This window comes from Notamacropus eugenii, chromosome 1 (genome assembly GCF_028372415.1).
Source record: "Notamacropus eugenii isolate mMacEug1 chromosome 1, mMacEug1.pri_v2, whole genome shotgun sequence".
Taxonomy (NCBI): domain Eukaryota; kingdom Metazoa; phylum Chordata; class Mammalia; order Diprotodontia; family Macropodidae; genus Notamacropus; species Notamacropus eugenii.
Window position 1 is genome coordinate 174134407 of NC_092872.1, and position 17466 is coordinate 174151872.

Below are 17466 nucleotides of genomic sequence, written 5' to 3' on the forward strand. Positions count from 1 at the left end.
ATTTTTGTCATTTGATTTTTAAAGTCTTTTTTAAGATCTTCTATGAATTATTTTTGGGCAAGTGACCATTTCATGTTGTTCTTTGGGGTAGAAGGGTTTTTTTTACTTCAGTATCTTCCTCTGAATATTAACCAGTTTTCTCTATTCTCATAATACCTTTCTATTGTAGGATTATTTCTCCTTTGCCTATGTATTTTTTGTGGTAATACCTTATTTTCTGTAATCACCTCTAGCTCTGGGGTATGAGGGATGGTGCCTATTGTCCCAGATCTTCAGTTCTCCCCTCCCCTGGAACCAATGCCAAATCTTTAACCTCCTGTAAGTGCCCACAGCCAGGGCCTTTCTGCCTCATTGCTTCTGCACTCACTGTGCTTCACAGCACAGATGAGTCTGGTGTTCCAGCAGAGGTTCCCTCAATCCTCCCTGGCTCAGAGGCCCAACTCCCCTCACTATCCTGGGGGTAAGTTCCTGTGATTGGGGCCAAGGCAGTCTCTAAAACCAACTAACCTAAGGCTTGAAGACTATTGTTTCAGTGGTTTGCTCTTTGTTATTAAAGTGGACCCCAGTCTGGAGGTGTTTACTCTTCACAGGGACCAAACCCCCTCCTGGGATTTTTCTTCTGATCTTCTCAAATTGTCCCAGGAAGACCCTTGATGTGCCCAAGTTCTTATTTTTATCTCATGTTTTTACCATAACGTGTTATTTTTATCTCTTTTATGGGGAAAAACCTTGAGAGCTTGGAATTTTCTTACCTACTCCACCATCTTCCCAAAATATTCTCCCCATTTTGTTTTTATATCACATTCTTTTCTAAATATATCCCTCTCTGTGCAGTTATCCTTCCTTTATTTTATTTCTTAAAATTTATTTATTTTTTGTTTTCAACATTCACTTTTATAAAACTTTGAGTTTCAAATTTTCCTACCTCCTTCCCTGTCCCCCTTCCAAGAAGGCATGCAATTTGATATAGACCATACTTGTGCAATCATACTAAACATATTTCCATAGTAGTCAAGATGCAAAAGAAAAATAGAACAAAAGGGAAAAAACAAGATAAAGAAAACAGCAACAACAACAACAAAAGAAGAAAAAGAAAATAGTACAGTTCTATATGCATTCAGATTCCATGTTTCTTTCTCTGAATATGCATGGCATTTTCCATCATGAGTTTTTTAGAATTGTCTTAGATCATTGAATTGCTAAGAAGAGTTAGGTCTATCAAATTTGGTCATTGTATAACCTTGTTAGTGTATACAATGTTCTCCTGGTTCTGATCACTTCATTTAGTATCAGTTCATGTAAGTCTTTCTAAATTTTTCTGAAATCTGCCTTCTCATCATTTATTATAGCACAATAATATTCCATTACATTCATATATCACAACTTGTTCAATAATGCTCCAGTTGAAGGCATTCCCTCACTTTCCAATTCTTTGCCACCACAAAAAGAACTGCCACAAATATTTTTGTATATGTGGATCCTTTCCCCTTTTTTATGATCTCTTTGGGATACAGACCAAGTAATGATATAGCTGAATCAAAGGGTATGAAGTTTCATAGCCCTTTGGGCATAGTTCCAAATAGCTCTCCTGAATGGTTGGATCAGTTCACAATACCACTAGCAACATGTTAGAGGTTCAAATTGTCCCACAATTTCTCCAACATTTATAATTTTCTTGTTTTGTTATATTGAATCAAATAGGTGTGATATGGTACCTTAGAGTTGTTTTAATTTGCATTTCTTTAATCAATAGTGATTTAGAACATTTTTTCATATGACTATAGATAGCTTTAATTCCTTCATCCAAAAACTGCCTGTTCATATCCTTTGACCATTTATGAATTGGGGAATGACTTGTACTCTTATAATTAAGATTCAGTTCTCTTTATTTTAGAAATAAAGACTTTATCAGAGACATTGGCTATAAAAATTGTTTCCCATCTTTCTGCTTCCCTTCTAATTTTGGTTACATTAACTTTGTTTGTGAAAAATCTTATTAATCTAATGTAATAAAAATCATCCATTTTGCATTTCATAATGTTCTCTATCTCTTTCTTGGTCAAAAATTCTTCCCTTCTCCATAGATCTGATAAGGAAACTATTTCTTGCTCTCCTAATTTGCTTATGGTATAACCCTTTATGTCTAAAACATGCATCTATTTTGACCTTATCTTGGTATACAGTGTAAGAGGTTGGTCTATGCCTAGTTTCTGCCATACTATTTTCCAGTTTTCCCAGCAGTTTTTGTCAAATAGTAATTTCTTATCTCAGAAGCTGGAGTCTTTGGAATTATCAAATAGTAGTTTGCTGTCGTCAATGACTACTGTGTCTTGTGTGCCTAACCTATTGGACTGATTCATCACTTTATTTCTTAGCCAGTACCAAGTAGTTTTGATGAATACTGATTTATAATACAATTTTGGATCAGATACTTTTAAAATTATTCTTATTACTTTAACAAATATAAGAATTAAAAGTTCAGCAAAGTCAACTGACACATTTAACACATCTTACAGAACATGATGCATTCCTCACCCCAATGTCCCAAAACCCCAATAGATTTTGCTCTGGCAAGACAAGTTTTTTAAAGTCACTAATAAAAAATAAACATAGTCAGATCTAGCATTTTCTATATCTTTTGACTAATTGTGTCCCTATGAAGATGTGGCTTTTATAGAGCAGTATCCACAGATTTCTGCCTGTTCCTTTCTAATATTTTGATCAAGGATAATGTTGACATCCTCTCTCACCCCTTAATTTTATTTATTTTTTTAAAGATATAATCCCTTAGTTTCAAGAGTTACAAATATTATCTATCCATGTAGGAATATAAACAGTTCAACTTTAGCAAGTCCCTTGTGATTTCTCTTTCTTGTTTACCTTTTCATGCTTCTCTTGATTCTTGTATTTGAAAGTCAAATTTTCTTTTCAGCTCTGGTCTTTTCATCAAGAATACTTGAAAGCCCTCTATTTCACTGAATGACCATTTTCCCCCTGAAGTATTACACTCAGTTTTGTTGGGTGATTCTTGATTTTAATCCTAGTCCCTTTGACTTCTGGAATGTCTTATTCCATGCCCTTCAGTCTCTTAATGTCAAAGCTGCTAGATGTTATGTTATCCTGATTGTATTTCCACAATACTTAAATTGTTTCTTTCTAGCTGCTTGCAATGTTTTCTCCTTGACCTGGGAACTCTGGAATTTAGCTACAGTGTTCCTAGGAGTTTCTCTTTTTGGATCTCTTTCAGGAGGTGATCAGTGGATTCTTTCAATATTTATTTTGCCCTCTGGTTCTAGAATATTAGGGCAGTTTTCCTTGATAATTTCATGAAAGATGATTTCTAGGCTCTTTTTTTTATCATGACTTTCAGGTAGTCCCATAGTTTTTAAATTGTCTCTCCTGGATCTATTTTCCAGGTCAGTTGTTTTTCCAATGAGATATTTCACATTGTCTTCCATTTTTTCATTCTTTTGGTTTTGTTTTCTAATTTCTTGGTTTGTTATAAAGTCATGAGCTTTCATCTGTTCCATTCTAATTTTTAAAGAACGATTTTCTTCAGTGAGCTTTTGAATCTCCTTTTCCATTTGGCTGATTCTGGTTTTTAAAGCGTTTTTCTCCTCATTGGCTTTTAGGTCCTCTTTTGCCAATTAAGTTAGCCTATTTTTAAAGGTGCTATTTTCTTCAGCATTTTTTGGGTCTCTTTTAACAAGCTGTTGATTCACTTTTCTTGATTTTCTTGCCTCTCTCATTTCTCTTCCCTACTTTTTCTCCACCTGTCTTACTTGATTTTCAAAAAACTTTTTTAAGCTCTTCCATGGCCTGAGCTCATTGCATGTTTATTTTGGATGTTTGGGAAGCAGTAGGCTTTACTTTTATATCTTCCCCTGATGGTAAGTTTTGTTCTTCCACATGCAAGAAGATGGGAGAAAATACCTGTTTAACAAGAAAGTAATCTTCTATAGTCTTATTTTTTCCCCTTTTTGGGGCATTTTTCCAACCAGTCATTTGACTTTTGGGTCCTTTGTCCAGAGTAGGATATACTCTGGGGACCTGTAAGTTCCTCCAAGGAGGCACAATCATGGGAGAGGAGTTTACTCCTCAGGGGTCTCCAGCTCAGCCATGTCCCAGGACCATGCTTAGGGCTGAGATTCATATCAGCTGCTCAATTCCCCCAGGGCCTTTAAGATGAGACCTCCAACAATGGACCCTGGCTGCTGCCTGCCTCGGCCACTGCCTTGGGCTGGGGCTAGAGGAGGACCCTGCTCCCTTGTCACAGAGGTGAAAAAGCCCTCTCACTGACTTTTGAAGCATCTTTGGTGCCTATGGCTTGAGGGATGTGTGAACTTCCACTACTGCAGGGGATTTCATCCCCAAGGCCTGCTCAGGTCCTGCTCCTCCCAGTGCCACATGGCCAAGGCTGGACTGGGCTCTACTCTGCATCTGGTGTGACAGACTTTTCCCATCAACCTTCTAGGTCACCTGGGCTGGAAATTTCCTCCACTCCATTGTTCTGTGGCTTCTGCTGCTCTAGAATTTGTTGAGATTCCTTCTTTACAAGTATTTTATGGGCTGTGGGGGAAGAGCTACAGTAAGTGCATCTTTCTACCCTGCCATCTTGGCTCTGTCCTCTGTTGACAAAGATTTCATAGTGATAAGTAAAGAGACAAAATTGGTAATGTCTTTATGATATATTTTTTGGTGCTGATGGTGATAACATAATCATCGTGAACATTGCCATTCTTTAATGCTTTTCCTTATTTGAAAAACTTTAAAAATAAATTATTTAATGTCTTCCAAATAATCTTCAGCTTGTTTTCCTCACTCTGTTCATTTGGTCTATTGACTCCTTGCCTGTTGCCTAAAAATGTACTCAAATTTATTCCCATAAAGAAAATATACGCCCTTCACCCTACCAACTACTAAAGTGATTATTCTATAACTCTTCTACCATTCACAACCAATTTTGTAGGAAAAGCCCTCTCATTTCAATGACTGTAATTTTATTGTTCTCCTCCACTTCTCATTTTCTTGCAATCTGGCTTCCACCTCCATCACTGAACTGAAACTACTTTCTTTAAAGTTAGTAAGAATTCCTTATTTAAAAAATATTTTATTAATATGCTTGGACAATTCTTGTATTTTCCCTAGTATCCCTCCTCTCTCTCCAAGAAAGACATTTTTTAAAAGAGACAAAGAGAATCAAAAATGAATTCACCTATCAAAATAACCTGACATTATATGTAATATTCCACATTTTGGACATTTGCCTCTGCAAAGAAGCCTGGGGACAAGTCTTCTAATATTCCTTCTTTGGAGTTAATCTTAGTCTTTTTTGCAACATTTAATTCCAGCAGTTTTGTGGTGGTTATTTTTTCCATTTGCATTTTGTAATCAATGTAAATATAACATGTTTTCCTGCTTCTACTTACTTTATTTTGCATCAGTTCATAAACATCTTTCCATGCTTCTCAGCATTTTATTCATTGTTTCTTATAGTACAGTAATAGTTACTTACTTTATGTTGCACATTTGTTCAGTAATTTTCCAGTTGATGAACATCTCTTTTTCCCTCATTTATATGCTAGCACAGACTTGCTCGTATAAACATTTTGGTGTACATGAGATCTTTCTCTCTAGTCAGTGACCTCCTTAGGGCATATGCCTAGAGGAATCTTTCAGTCAAAAGCCTTTAGCCACTTTCTTAGATATGAATTCTTTTCAATATCTGTACGGCATTTGATGCTGATGATTAATCCTTCGTTCTGGATTATTCCCTCTTTTCCATGGGTTTCCATGGCAGTGCACTTTCCTGGTTATTTTCCTACTGAATCATGATCCATTTCTTACCCCTCTCTGTGGATGTCTTCCATTCCTTCATTTGGGGGATCTCATTTCTTCTTTCTCTGTTCTCTCTCTCTCTCTCTCTCTCTCTCTCTCTCTCTCTCTCTCTCTATATATATATATATATATATATATATATATATATATATGTATATATATATATATATATATATATATATATATATATATATATATATATATATATATATCCCTCCATCCATTGTCAAGGATTTAATGAATATTTTAATACAGATGAGTGTCAGATTTACATATTCAGGTCAAAACCTCTGAACTGTAGACCTGTATAATCACCAGTCTATATAGACCATCTCCAAGTGAATATTCCATGTGCATATTAAACTCAGCATGTCTAAAATAACTTTAACTTTCCCCCTATACTTACTCTTTTTTTCTAATTTCCTCATTTCTTTTGAGGACACTACCATTCACACCTTCCTTACTTTTTACCTCTTACTCACCCTTCTCCCCCCCATACCTTAACTTCCCTTCCTTTTGTCCATTCACATATCAACCACACTGGTTCTGACCTTCACCACATTTCACCCTATCTTTTCTAATAGCTGCCCAACTGTTCTCCCTAACTCAAATTTCTCCCCTTTTGAATCCATATTCTACACAGCCATCAGACCATTCCACTTATCTGCTCAAGAAGCTCTAGATTTTTTTAAATGGAGTTCCAGAGGGTTTAGTGGAAAAGTATGGCAATGTGGAAAAGAACCAAAGGGATATGGGAGGTATCAGACTGATGGGAATGGATAGGAAAGAGCTGGGATTGGTAGGCAAGGAAAAAAGTTTTAGCCTAGACACACTCCAAATCATAATCATGAATATTCTAAGCAGAGACATAGAACAATGTATTACCCTACTCGTCAGAGTAGCCATGGCATGAAAAGGGTAGAATAGATAATGACTCTCTGGTCATGACTAATGGTTAAAGCAGGTGTTGATGGGGTCCCGGAGCACCGCCTCTAATCCTCATTCAGTTAGCTCTGACCTCCCTCCAATTTTGAATACATTATCTGGGAATGGAGTATAACAGGAAGGGAAAGAAACAAACATTTATTAGTTGTCAAAGATGTGCCAGGCACTGTACTAATCACTTTACATATTTTATCTCTTAAGCATCTTTGTTTTTGGACTGGTGGCAAGTGTGAATGTGTTGTTGTTGTTGTGTTTGTCCTTCGTTCTTGAAGAGTATCATGACATCAGGATGATGATATGATTTGCAGTTGACTTTAATTTGAGTGAGGGAGGGCTCTCCAAGGTCACCAATCTCACTTTCTCCTCCAGAGTCAAAATGTGAAAGTGAAGGACTGGCTGAGTGGATGATGAATTACACAAACTATCTTTAAGTTCATCCATTGGTTTGGTCTTGGGGGCTGTAATTTTTCTGATTTTTTCTGGTAAACTCTCATTTCTAGAGTCCCTAGAAGGTACCATTTAGTTGTCCTCTTCATTACGTATTTTCTCTACTTACTAAAATATGACTTTGAAGTTTTTTCTATATTGACTTACTGAAAATAAACATAAGAAATAAATTTTCCTTCCTTCACTTCTCTTCTTCCTTCCTCCCTCTCTCCCCATTCCCTCCCCTCCCCTCCCCCTCCACTCTCCTCCTCCTCCTCTTTCTCTTTCCTTGCCTTTCCTTGCCTTCCTTTCCCTCTCTTTCCTTTCCTTTCCTTTCCTTTCCTTTCCTTTCCTTTCCCTTCCTTTCCTTTCCTTTCCTTTCCTTTCCTTTCCTTTCCTTTCCTTTCCTTTCCTTTCCTTTCCTTTCCTTTCCTTTCCTTTCCCTTCCTTTCCTTTCCTTTCCTTTCCTTTCCTTTCCTTTTCCTTTCCTTTCCTTTCCTTTCCTTTCCTTTCCTTTCCTTTCCTTTCCTTTCCTTTCCTTTCCTTTCCTTTCCTTTCCTTTCCTTTTTCCTTTCTCTTCCTTCCTTCCTTCCTTCCTTCCTTCCTTCCTTCCTTCCTTCCTTCCTTCCTTCATTCCTTCCTTCCTTCTTTCTTTCTTTTCTTTCTTTCTTTTCCTCTCTCACTCCTTCCCTTATTTTCCTCCCTCCCTCCCTCCTTCTTTCTTTCTTTTTTCATTCTTTCTGTCCTCTCCCTTTATGAGGTTTAAGAGGTGATAAAGATACCTGAATTATTCACTGTCAGAAATGATTCTCTTCTGTCTTTATGGAATTAATAAATATCAAGACCTCCAGTACATAAACATATTTTCAAGAAAAAATCTAAAAACACAAATCAGAAAACAAAAAAGTGGACATAATCCCTGTATTTATAATAATTAATTTCTCTCCACCACAGCTTTCTTTCACTCAAACATGACATTCAATATCTTCCTTCCATGTCTTTGCCATGGACTTCTCTAGCACCCAAAATGCTCTGTCTTGTCACCTCCTCCATGTGGGATTCCTCTTTTCATTTAGGGTACCACCTTCTACATGAGCTAGAATTTCAAAGGCTAGTGCCCTCCTTCACAGGCTATCCCACATCAAGTACTTGTATGAATTTGTATTTATTCCATTCATGTTTATTCTGTGTATATTTACATAGGTTCTTGTATCTCACATTAGAATTTAGGCTTCTTGAAAATAGCTTGTTTTGTTCTTTGTACTTCTTCCCCCCAATGCCTTGCACATAGTAGGCACTTAAATATTTGTTGAATGAATTAATGTTGGAAAACTAATTGCTACACTAATGAAATACATATCTAGTGTCAGCTCAAATAACAATAGCTTTCATTCCTATAGCACTTTAAAGTTTTCAAAATGCTTTTTATATGTTCTCATTTGCCCCAAATACATATTTGTCATTACCAGTATATGGTCATTTCTTTCATGGTTAGAGCTTTTTTGATTTCACTGGTGTTGAAGAAATCCTGGTATAGAAACTACTTCCCAGAAATGCCAATAGATTATAGTTGAGTTACCTAATTTAGACAGTTACCTGAGTGCATTAAGTGACATTCCTATGGTCACACAGTCAACTTGTGTTGAAAGTAAGACTTAAACCCAAGATACCATTACTGTCCAGTTTGCCACAATCCCTCCCTGAGTGTGAGCTGTAGTGACAAAATCTCATATCTAACTCTCAAAAGTTATAAGAATCCCTAGTTTGAAGGGAGGATCATGGACCTTTGTGTCTCTAATGACTCTGCACTTACATGCAGTTCACTGACTTGACTACTTGCCTTTGTTTTGAGAGTGAAATCTCTTTTTTCCATATTCAGTTGGAGGCTACAGTTTTATTTTTCCTGGCACCAGGTTTATGCTAGAATGCCTCTCAGTGACTGGAAGGCAGAGTGCTCTCCCTGGAAGAAAGAAAAAAAAAAAGATTAATTTATTTCATCAGCGTGCAGAATGATGGTCCATTTTGGCAGACAGCAAATTCACCACAGTCCATGGCCTACATGAAATTATAATCAAAGACAGATGCCTTTCTCCATTATAAGTCATCTTTATTTCTCATTTCAGCCAGAAAAGAAATCCTTGTTTAGACTGGTGTGACTTACTTTTTTGTGTCCTTTGGCCTTCCTCCTTCTCATCTTTTTTCCCCCCTGTCTCTAAATCCTTGATATTTACCTAAGGAAATGAGGAAAATGGGGGAGGGGGAGGGAGCAGCTATTTCTTGGCATTCACTGACTCTCACTGGACTATCCTATGCAATGGAATTAAATGTTTATTACTCAGAAAAGGGACAGGCCATTTGATTTGAGAAGGAGGAGAAAGAAAAAAAAGTCTCAAAATGAATATGGGCTTTCCCTGTTTATCTGTTCAATTAGACTGAACCATGTGTTTCTCTGGAAGTAAGAGACTATATCTATATGGGATATACATTTGTGGGTTTGTTTGGATTTTGATTAATAGGCTCAAAAAGTATCAAAATACACAGGGTCAAAGAGGCTGCAAATATTCATCTTTTTTGTGCATTTTGAAGCAAATTTTTTTATACCTCTGGTAGAGCCTTATACTATGAATTATTGGAGAAGTACTTTAATAGAATATTTTTTCCCACTCATGATATCCCATTTTCTGCCTCTGTGCTTGGCATATAGTTTATGCTTGATAATTGCTTGAGGACTATTCAGCTGAAAGACTAAGAAGTGCTCTCTGTGTCTAGAATACATTCTTTCTTCACCTATACCTCATTGAATCTACATATTCTTTGAAAACATTGCTCATGTTCCATATCTTTCTAGAACCAAAGTTTTCTGGACCCCTATTCTCACTTCCTTGTCCAACTTCAATTCTTAGGACTATCTCAAATTACTTTGTTTTATTTCATGGTTTAATACCTCTCACTGAGTTTACAAAAAAAAGCTGCCAGATGTGTGCCAGGAATCAAATGAAGTTCTCTTCACATTGTCAGGTATCATTGGTGAAAAACTTCATGATCAACTCCACATTCAACATAATCCTATAGCATTTCTTCCTATAAACCCCCACTTGTAGATTTGACAAAATAGTTGATTATGGTAGAGGGACCAAGCATACCTAGCTTGGTACTTCTTCCAGTGTGGAAGAAGGTGGAAGGCAAATCTTAGAAAGAGCTAGATCAAATTCTCACCCAGAACTCTCTGGAGATAGATACAGGCTTCATAACATTCTTAGAGGGCTTTCCTATAGACAAAAAATGTACGTGGAGAAAATCCAGTTTTATTTGTCATATGTAATGACATTTAAAGCAAAGACATTATGCCCAGAAAGTTGGCAAAGAATACAAAAGATTGGAATGTTGGATGGGTTTGGAAAGATAAACACATTAAAACACCATTAATGGACTAGTGAATTGATTTAGTCATCCTGGAAAATAATTCAGAATTAAGCTAAGAAATGTTTAAAGTGTCTCTACCCTTTGACCCCAAGATCCCTCTTCTATGAATATAATTCAGGGAGGACAGAGATATAGAGTAGGAAGACCATAAGTATCTTAAATTTTAGTAGCACTTTTTTCTTATAACAAAGAACTGGGAAAATTAGATGCCTAAAAATTGGGATTGACTGAATAAATCGATACATGAATGTAATGAAATATTACTGCAATATAGGAAATAATGAACATGAATACAGAAAAGCATGAGAAGACATGAATTAATGCAAAGTAAAATAAATACAATGAATAAAATTATTTACACAGTACATACATCTATGGAAATGGAAAGGACAACAAAATTTGACACTAATTCTGTGTAATTATAATCACTGTGAAGGGGGTAGGTGGTACAGTGGATAGAGCACTGGCCTTGGAAGGAGGACCTGAGTTCAAATTTGGCCTCAGATACTTACTAGCTGTATGACCTGATGCAAATCACTTTACTCTGCCTCCAAAGTTTAAAAATATTATTTTGGCAAGGAGTCTGTGATCCACAAAAAAGACTATGGACCCTTGATCTAGAGGAAATACAAGATGCTCCATACACACAAAAATAGCATCATTATTTATGATAATAAAAAGTTGTAAACAAAATACATATTTTAAGGTAGTTCAGTCAGTTGATCTGAAAATGTATCTAGCTACTAAAAGGTATGACACTGTTAAGCAGCCCCAAAGCACATTGTGTGCAACTTGGTGGCACAATGGATGGAGATCAGTGCCTGGAGTCAGGAAGACCCGATATCTTGAGTTCAAACATGGCCTCAGACACTTAACTCCATCTTTCTTAACCTCTCTGATACTTTTTGCACTATTAGCCACTCTCTCCTCTTGTCTCTGAGCTTTCATAACATTAATGTCTCCTAGACTTCCTACCTGTGTGTCCCTGGGCAACTCACGTAATCTTGCTTGCTTCACTATCTCATCGGTAAAATGATCTGGAGGAGAAAATGACAAATCACTCCAGTATCTTTGCAAGAAAACCCAAAATGAAATAATGAAGAGTTGGACGTGACTGAAACAGAAAAACAACCTGTTCACCCTTGAGCAAGCTCTCTGAGCTTTAGTGTCTTCATTTGTACAATGGGGCTAAATAGTTGGACAGAGTTGAATAGAACTGAAAATAACTAAGCAATAACAACAAAAACACAGTTAAGGAAAAGACACAGGTGCTATGTGAGGGGTATATCTATTTATTCTCTTGTATCTAAAAGTGAAGATAGCCTATTATTGATTATTTAGCTTTAATAGATTCTTTTCCAATCTGATCTTCAGAAAAGTTCTGCTCTTTTTAGATAAATAGGTAGGAATGATGATCATGATATTGACAATAGTTGCTTGCATGGTACTATCGTGGTAGAAAATACCTAGAAATTAAACCAACATCTAACTGTGGAAAGTTAAAAGGTAAGGGAAAACTCAAGAATTTAAATCCTTGTTCTGATTTAATACTTACTACTTGTGTGACTTTGAGAAAGTCACTTAACCTCTCTGGGACTCAGTTTTTTTCCCTTTGTAATTAAGGAGTTGGATTATATAACTGCAGAGGTCTCTTTCAGCTCTAAGTGCATGATTTGAATTCAATGGCAATCCATTAATCATTCAATAAGCATCTATTAAGATTAATTAATTAATCGACATGCATCTATTAAGAGTCTACTATGTTCTAAGCATAGGTGCATAGGATACAAGGACAAAGAATGAAACATCCCTACTCTCAAAGAGCTCAAATTCTAACAGGTAAATGGTATACTCAAATATCAGTGTTTCCTTTGCATCATTAATGTAAAGATGATAAAAACAGATAAACTTGAGATAGTTAATATATGGTAATTATTGAGGGAGGTCACTAACAGTTTAGAGAATCTACTTGAGCTCTGGCCTGAAGGAAGAGAACGATTCGATGAAGCATAGATGAGGAAGCAGTACATTACAGGCACAGGGAGATTACCGGTACAAAGGCACAGGTACAGGACATGGGGAAAAAATCCAAAACATTTATGAAGAACAGGGGAAGTTCAGTTTGACTCGATTGCGGAGAACAGGAAGTGGAGCAATGCCCAGTAAGACTGGAAAGGAAAACTGAGGACAGGCAGTAAAGAGTTCTAAGAAGTAAATAGAGGAATTTATATTTATTCTAGGTGCTGTAGAAAGCTACTAGAGTGAGTTCAATAGAGTAGTCAAAGGGTAAGATAAGGGAAATTACTTTGGTACCAGGCTGTAGGATGGAGGAGAATGTTTGACATCTGAAGCAGAGAGACCAATTAAGAGGCAAGAATAATAATAATCTAGGTGAGAGGTAATGAGGAGTAAAACTAAGGAAGTAGCTGTGTGAGTGGAAAGGAGTCATGTACAAGAGATGCTACGGAGGGAGAGATGGCGAGTTTTTGCTGATGATTGGATATGTGGGGTGAGAGGGAGTGGAAGTTGAGAATAATTTGAGGTTACAGACATGAGAAAACAGAGAGAAGTACCTTCAACAGAAACAGGGAAGCACGGAAGAGTGATGTGTTGGCAGGGTGGTAGTGGCGCAAGAAAACCAACAGTTTAGACATGTTGAGTTGGAGATATCTTCAAGATATCCAGTTTGGAATGTCCAGTAGAGAAATATATATGCACATATATACATGCATATATATATATATATATATATGTGTGTGTGTGAATGTGTATAATATATGCGTATATCTGTCTATATGGCTATATATATATTTGTGAGTTATATGCATATTCTATTAATCCCTTGAAAACTGATTAGGTCACCAAAGAGTATGTAGAGATACAATATAAGACAAAGCCTTGGGAATCATCACAGTTAAAGTGTGCTTTATAGATGATGATCCTGCAATGGGGAGTGGTCACACAGGTAGGAAGTCTAGGAGACATTAATGTTATGAAAGCTCAGAGAGAAGAGGAGAGAGTAGCTAATAGTGCAAGTATCAGAGAGGTTAAGAAAGATGGAGGCTTAGAAAAGGCCATCAGGTCTGGCAATTAAGTGGTAACAGGTAAGTTCGGAGAGAGGTTTCAGTTAGTTTTGGGGTTGGAGGCCAAAATACAAAAGACTGAGGAATGAATGAGAGGAGAGGAAGGAAAGGCAGCAAGCGAAGATAGTTTTTTCAAGGAATCTGAGAGAGAAGAAAACAAGTGGTAAGACAATAGTTCAAGGGTATGGTAAGGCACAGTGAAGGGATTTTTTTAAGGTAAGGAAGACAGGCATATTTGAAGACACTTGGGAAGGAATCAGTAGTTAGAGAGAAGTTGATGATTAGAAAGGAAAAAAGGATGATTAATCTACAGAGAAGTTTTGAGGGAATGGAATGCAGGATACATGTAGGAGAATAGGACTTTGCAGATCAAAGGACCTCGTCGTTGTCAGAGGTTTGGCCAAAGGAGAAGAGAGTGAGAGATGGTATCATGGGGTTTTAAATGGAGACAATCATCATTACATCCCCCCACATGTATCCCATTCTCCCTTGGCATACATAGCATACAAACATGATGATGTTACATAGGCTTAATTCATTAAGTTGGCTGCAGGTGGTACCAAAGCTGCTATTAAAGGGGTGAGCAGTGACCTTGAGTCTTTTGGAAATGACGACATACTCTCTGGAGATGGTATTGAAGGAACATCTGTAAATTGCTATTCAGTGCCACGAAGGATTAAAGGTGGCCAGAGACCCATAAATAGGAGCTACCACTGGAAACTACAGATGAAAGAGTCAAGCTGGGAAAGGCTTATGGCTTGGAGGTTTCTTATCTTTTTCCTCAAGAGTGACTCATATTTGGATGGCAAAAGCCATCCAGGTGACAGATATTGTGTACTCAATAATGCTAGAAGCTTATGAGTTGTGGGTCAGGATAAATTGCAGAAACTAAAAAAAAACCCAACAGCCCCAAACAACAACTACAAAAAACTAACATGACCACTTTTATGGGGAAAATGCTACAAACTGGAGGAAATGTTATGCTAGCAAGAGCTCCAAAGCTTGGGTTTAAATGAACAAGTTACTCTTCTTGGGGAACTGCAACCTATGCAGTGGTCTGTAAAATGGCAAAGATTCTTCAGTTACTTTGGACTTGACCTAAAAATGTTTGGGGTTTGAGCAGCCCTCAGCTAACTGTTGTCAAAAACTTCAGCAACACCTGTTTATCAATTTCCTCTCAACCAATTAGAAAACAAGTTGTCTAGACAAGGGATTTTTAGAAAGGTGTTGGGACAGGCGATAACTGAAGTTTATCTACAGGATTAGGATATTGTCCAAGAAAAGCTATCATGCTGATTGAGTGGCTGAGTCTGGCAATGTATGACATCATGATCCAAAATTCACATACAGTTTATTTTCTCATATGTGCAAAGAAACAGCTCTAGTTGGTCATTTCACATACTCCATCAATTATGCATGACCTTCTCACAATTAACCTAATGGAAATATGTTCTAACTTTCTCTACAGTTTTTTTTTAATGTCTGCAAACTTGGTGAGGGGAAAAATAAATTTAATTATACAGTGTCTTTTAGGCTACTGAGGCTAAATAACAATAATAGCAACAATTATAGGTAGCATTTATCTAGTGCTTTTAGGGTGGCAAAACATTTGTTTCATCACCATTCAAATATCATCTCGTTTGATCACCAGAACCACCTTGTTCAACAAGTGCCCTTACTGTGATCATTTTACAAGTGTGAAAACAGACAGTAAATGATTCTCCAAGGTCAAATGACTAGTCAGTGTCCAAGGCAGCACTTAAATTCCGAATGTCCTCAGTCAAGTTCAGTACTAAATTCACTATGTAAGCCTGAAGGGGATCTCGTTTACTTCCTTATTTCCCTGACACTGGGTCATATGGCCTTTACAATACACAATACACTTGAAGTTATAGAAGAGTGAATGTTAAGTTCCTTGTCCTATTTTGTTCCTCCCCGTAGCATTTTTAATATTTTAACATTTTTAAAATTTCTTTGCGTCTTAATTTTTAAAATAATATTTTATTTTTTCCAATTAATGTAAAGATAATTTTAACATCCATTTAAAAAATTACTTACAAATTCTCTTTCATTTTGCTCACTCTCTCCCTTCTCTGAGATGGTAATCAATTTGATATAGATTATACATGTGCAGTCATGTAAAACATTTCCATATTAGTCATGTTGTGAAAGAAGACACGGACCAAAAGAAATACACACACACACATACTCAGTAATGCATGCACACATGCATGCACACAGCAAAAAATAGTATGTTTTAATTTGCATTCAGACTCCGTTAATTCTTCCTCTGGATGTGTATAGCATTTTTCATCATGAGTTCTTTGGAATCGTCTTAAATCGTTGCATTGCTGAGAATAGCTAGATACTCATAGGTGATCATCGCAAAATATTACCCTTACTGCGTACAGTGTTCTCCTGGTTCTGCTTCCTTTACTTTGTACCAGTTCATGTAAGTCATTCCAAGTTTTTTCTGAAATCAGCCTGCTCATCATTTTTATTGCACAATTTTATTGCACACTAGTATTCCATTACAATCACATATTACAACTTGTTCAGTCGTTGCTCAATTTTTAATTCTTTGTCATCACAAAAAGAACTTCTATTTTTCTCATTGGGATACAAAGTATCCCTTGCATTTTTAAAAACCACAAATCTCCATTGTGAATTTTAGCTGAAGTTAGAAATCTCAGAAATCTCCCATTAAAATACATTGGGCTGGTTCCATGAAGCCTTTATATGGGTTTCTTCTTTTTCTAGGTATCTTGTTCATTTCTCCATCTCCTCTATCTAAAAAAAAATAGGGTTAAAGGTCTAGAGTGTGGGCAAGATCATAATAAAGAAATAGGACTTATGATTTCTTTCTAAAATAATATTTTATTTTCCCCCAATTATATGTGAAGACAGAGCTATAATTTCAACCTAAGCTTTAGGACTGTGTGATTTCAGGCACACCCAAGTTCCATCTAGAAGTTACATACCCTCCAGTGACCTATGCACATTTTAACGTCCCCATAACCAGAACTCTTAATGGGGTTCAATTTGGACAAAATTCTCACCTGCTTTATAGACATAGAGTCAGCCATGGTATCGAATTCTTCCACTGATTAGTAATGTAAACAGTTTAACCATGCCCCTTCATCTCCTGGGCTCCCAGACTTCTCCTCTAAAGAACTGTGAGGGGATGGGGTTGGGGAGGGAGCACAAGGAGAGGGTTCTGACCTAGTAGCCATGGGCAGTCAGGTGAAATTAATATAACCTTGGGTGAGGGTGCATCTAAATTCTATTTGTTCTTTCCAAAAACCTTTGATATGATCACCTACCTAAAATAATTTTAATATAAAGCAGTACTATGGGATAAGGAAGATCATTTTGCCCTGGTTAGGTATCTGGCCACAATGAAATACCAAGAAATATGATAGAAATGCAAATGGCAGTTGAGTCTCAAATGTAGGTAAGTACAAGAGAAAACACTTTTGGAAAAGTAATTCCAACCATAAGTGTGGAAAAATGAATGTCAGGCTGTCAATTATAATTCAAGAAAGGAATCTAGGCATCGTTGAATACTGTTTGAAGAAGTCATCAGTCTAATGTATGGTGTTAAACAAATTATAAAATAGATTTATCTTCTTTACTGTAGAAGTGAATTACCCTTTCTTTGCCCATTCCCATTCTCCCTTCTTTCCAAACACTCGTCAAACACTCCACCTTCTGCCTCAAAAAGCCCAATTTCTCATGTTCGCTTTCCCCT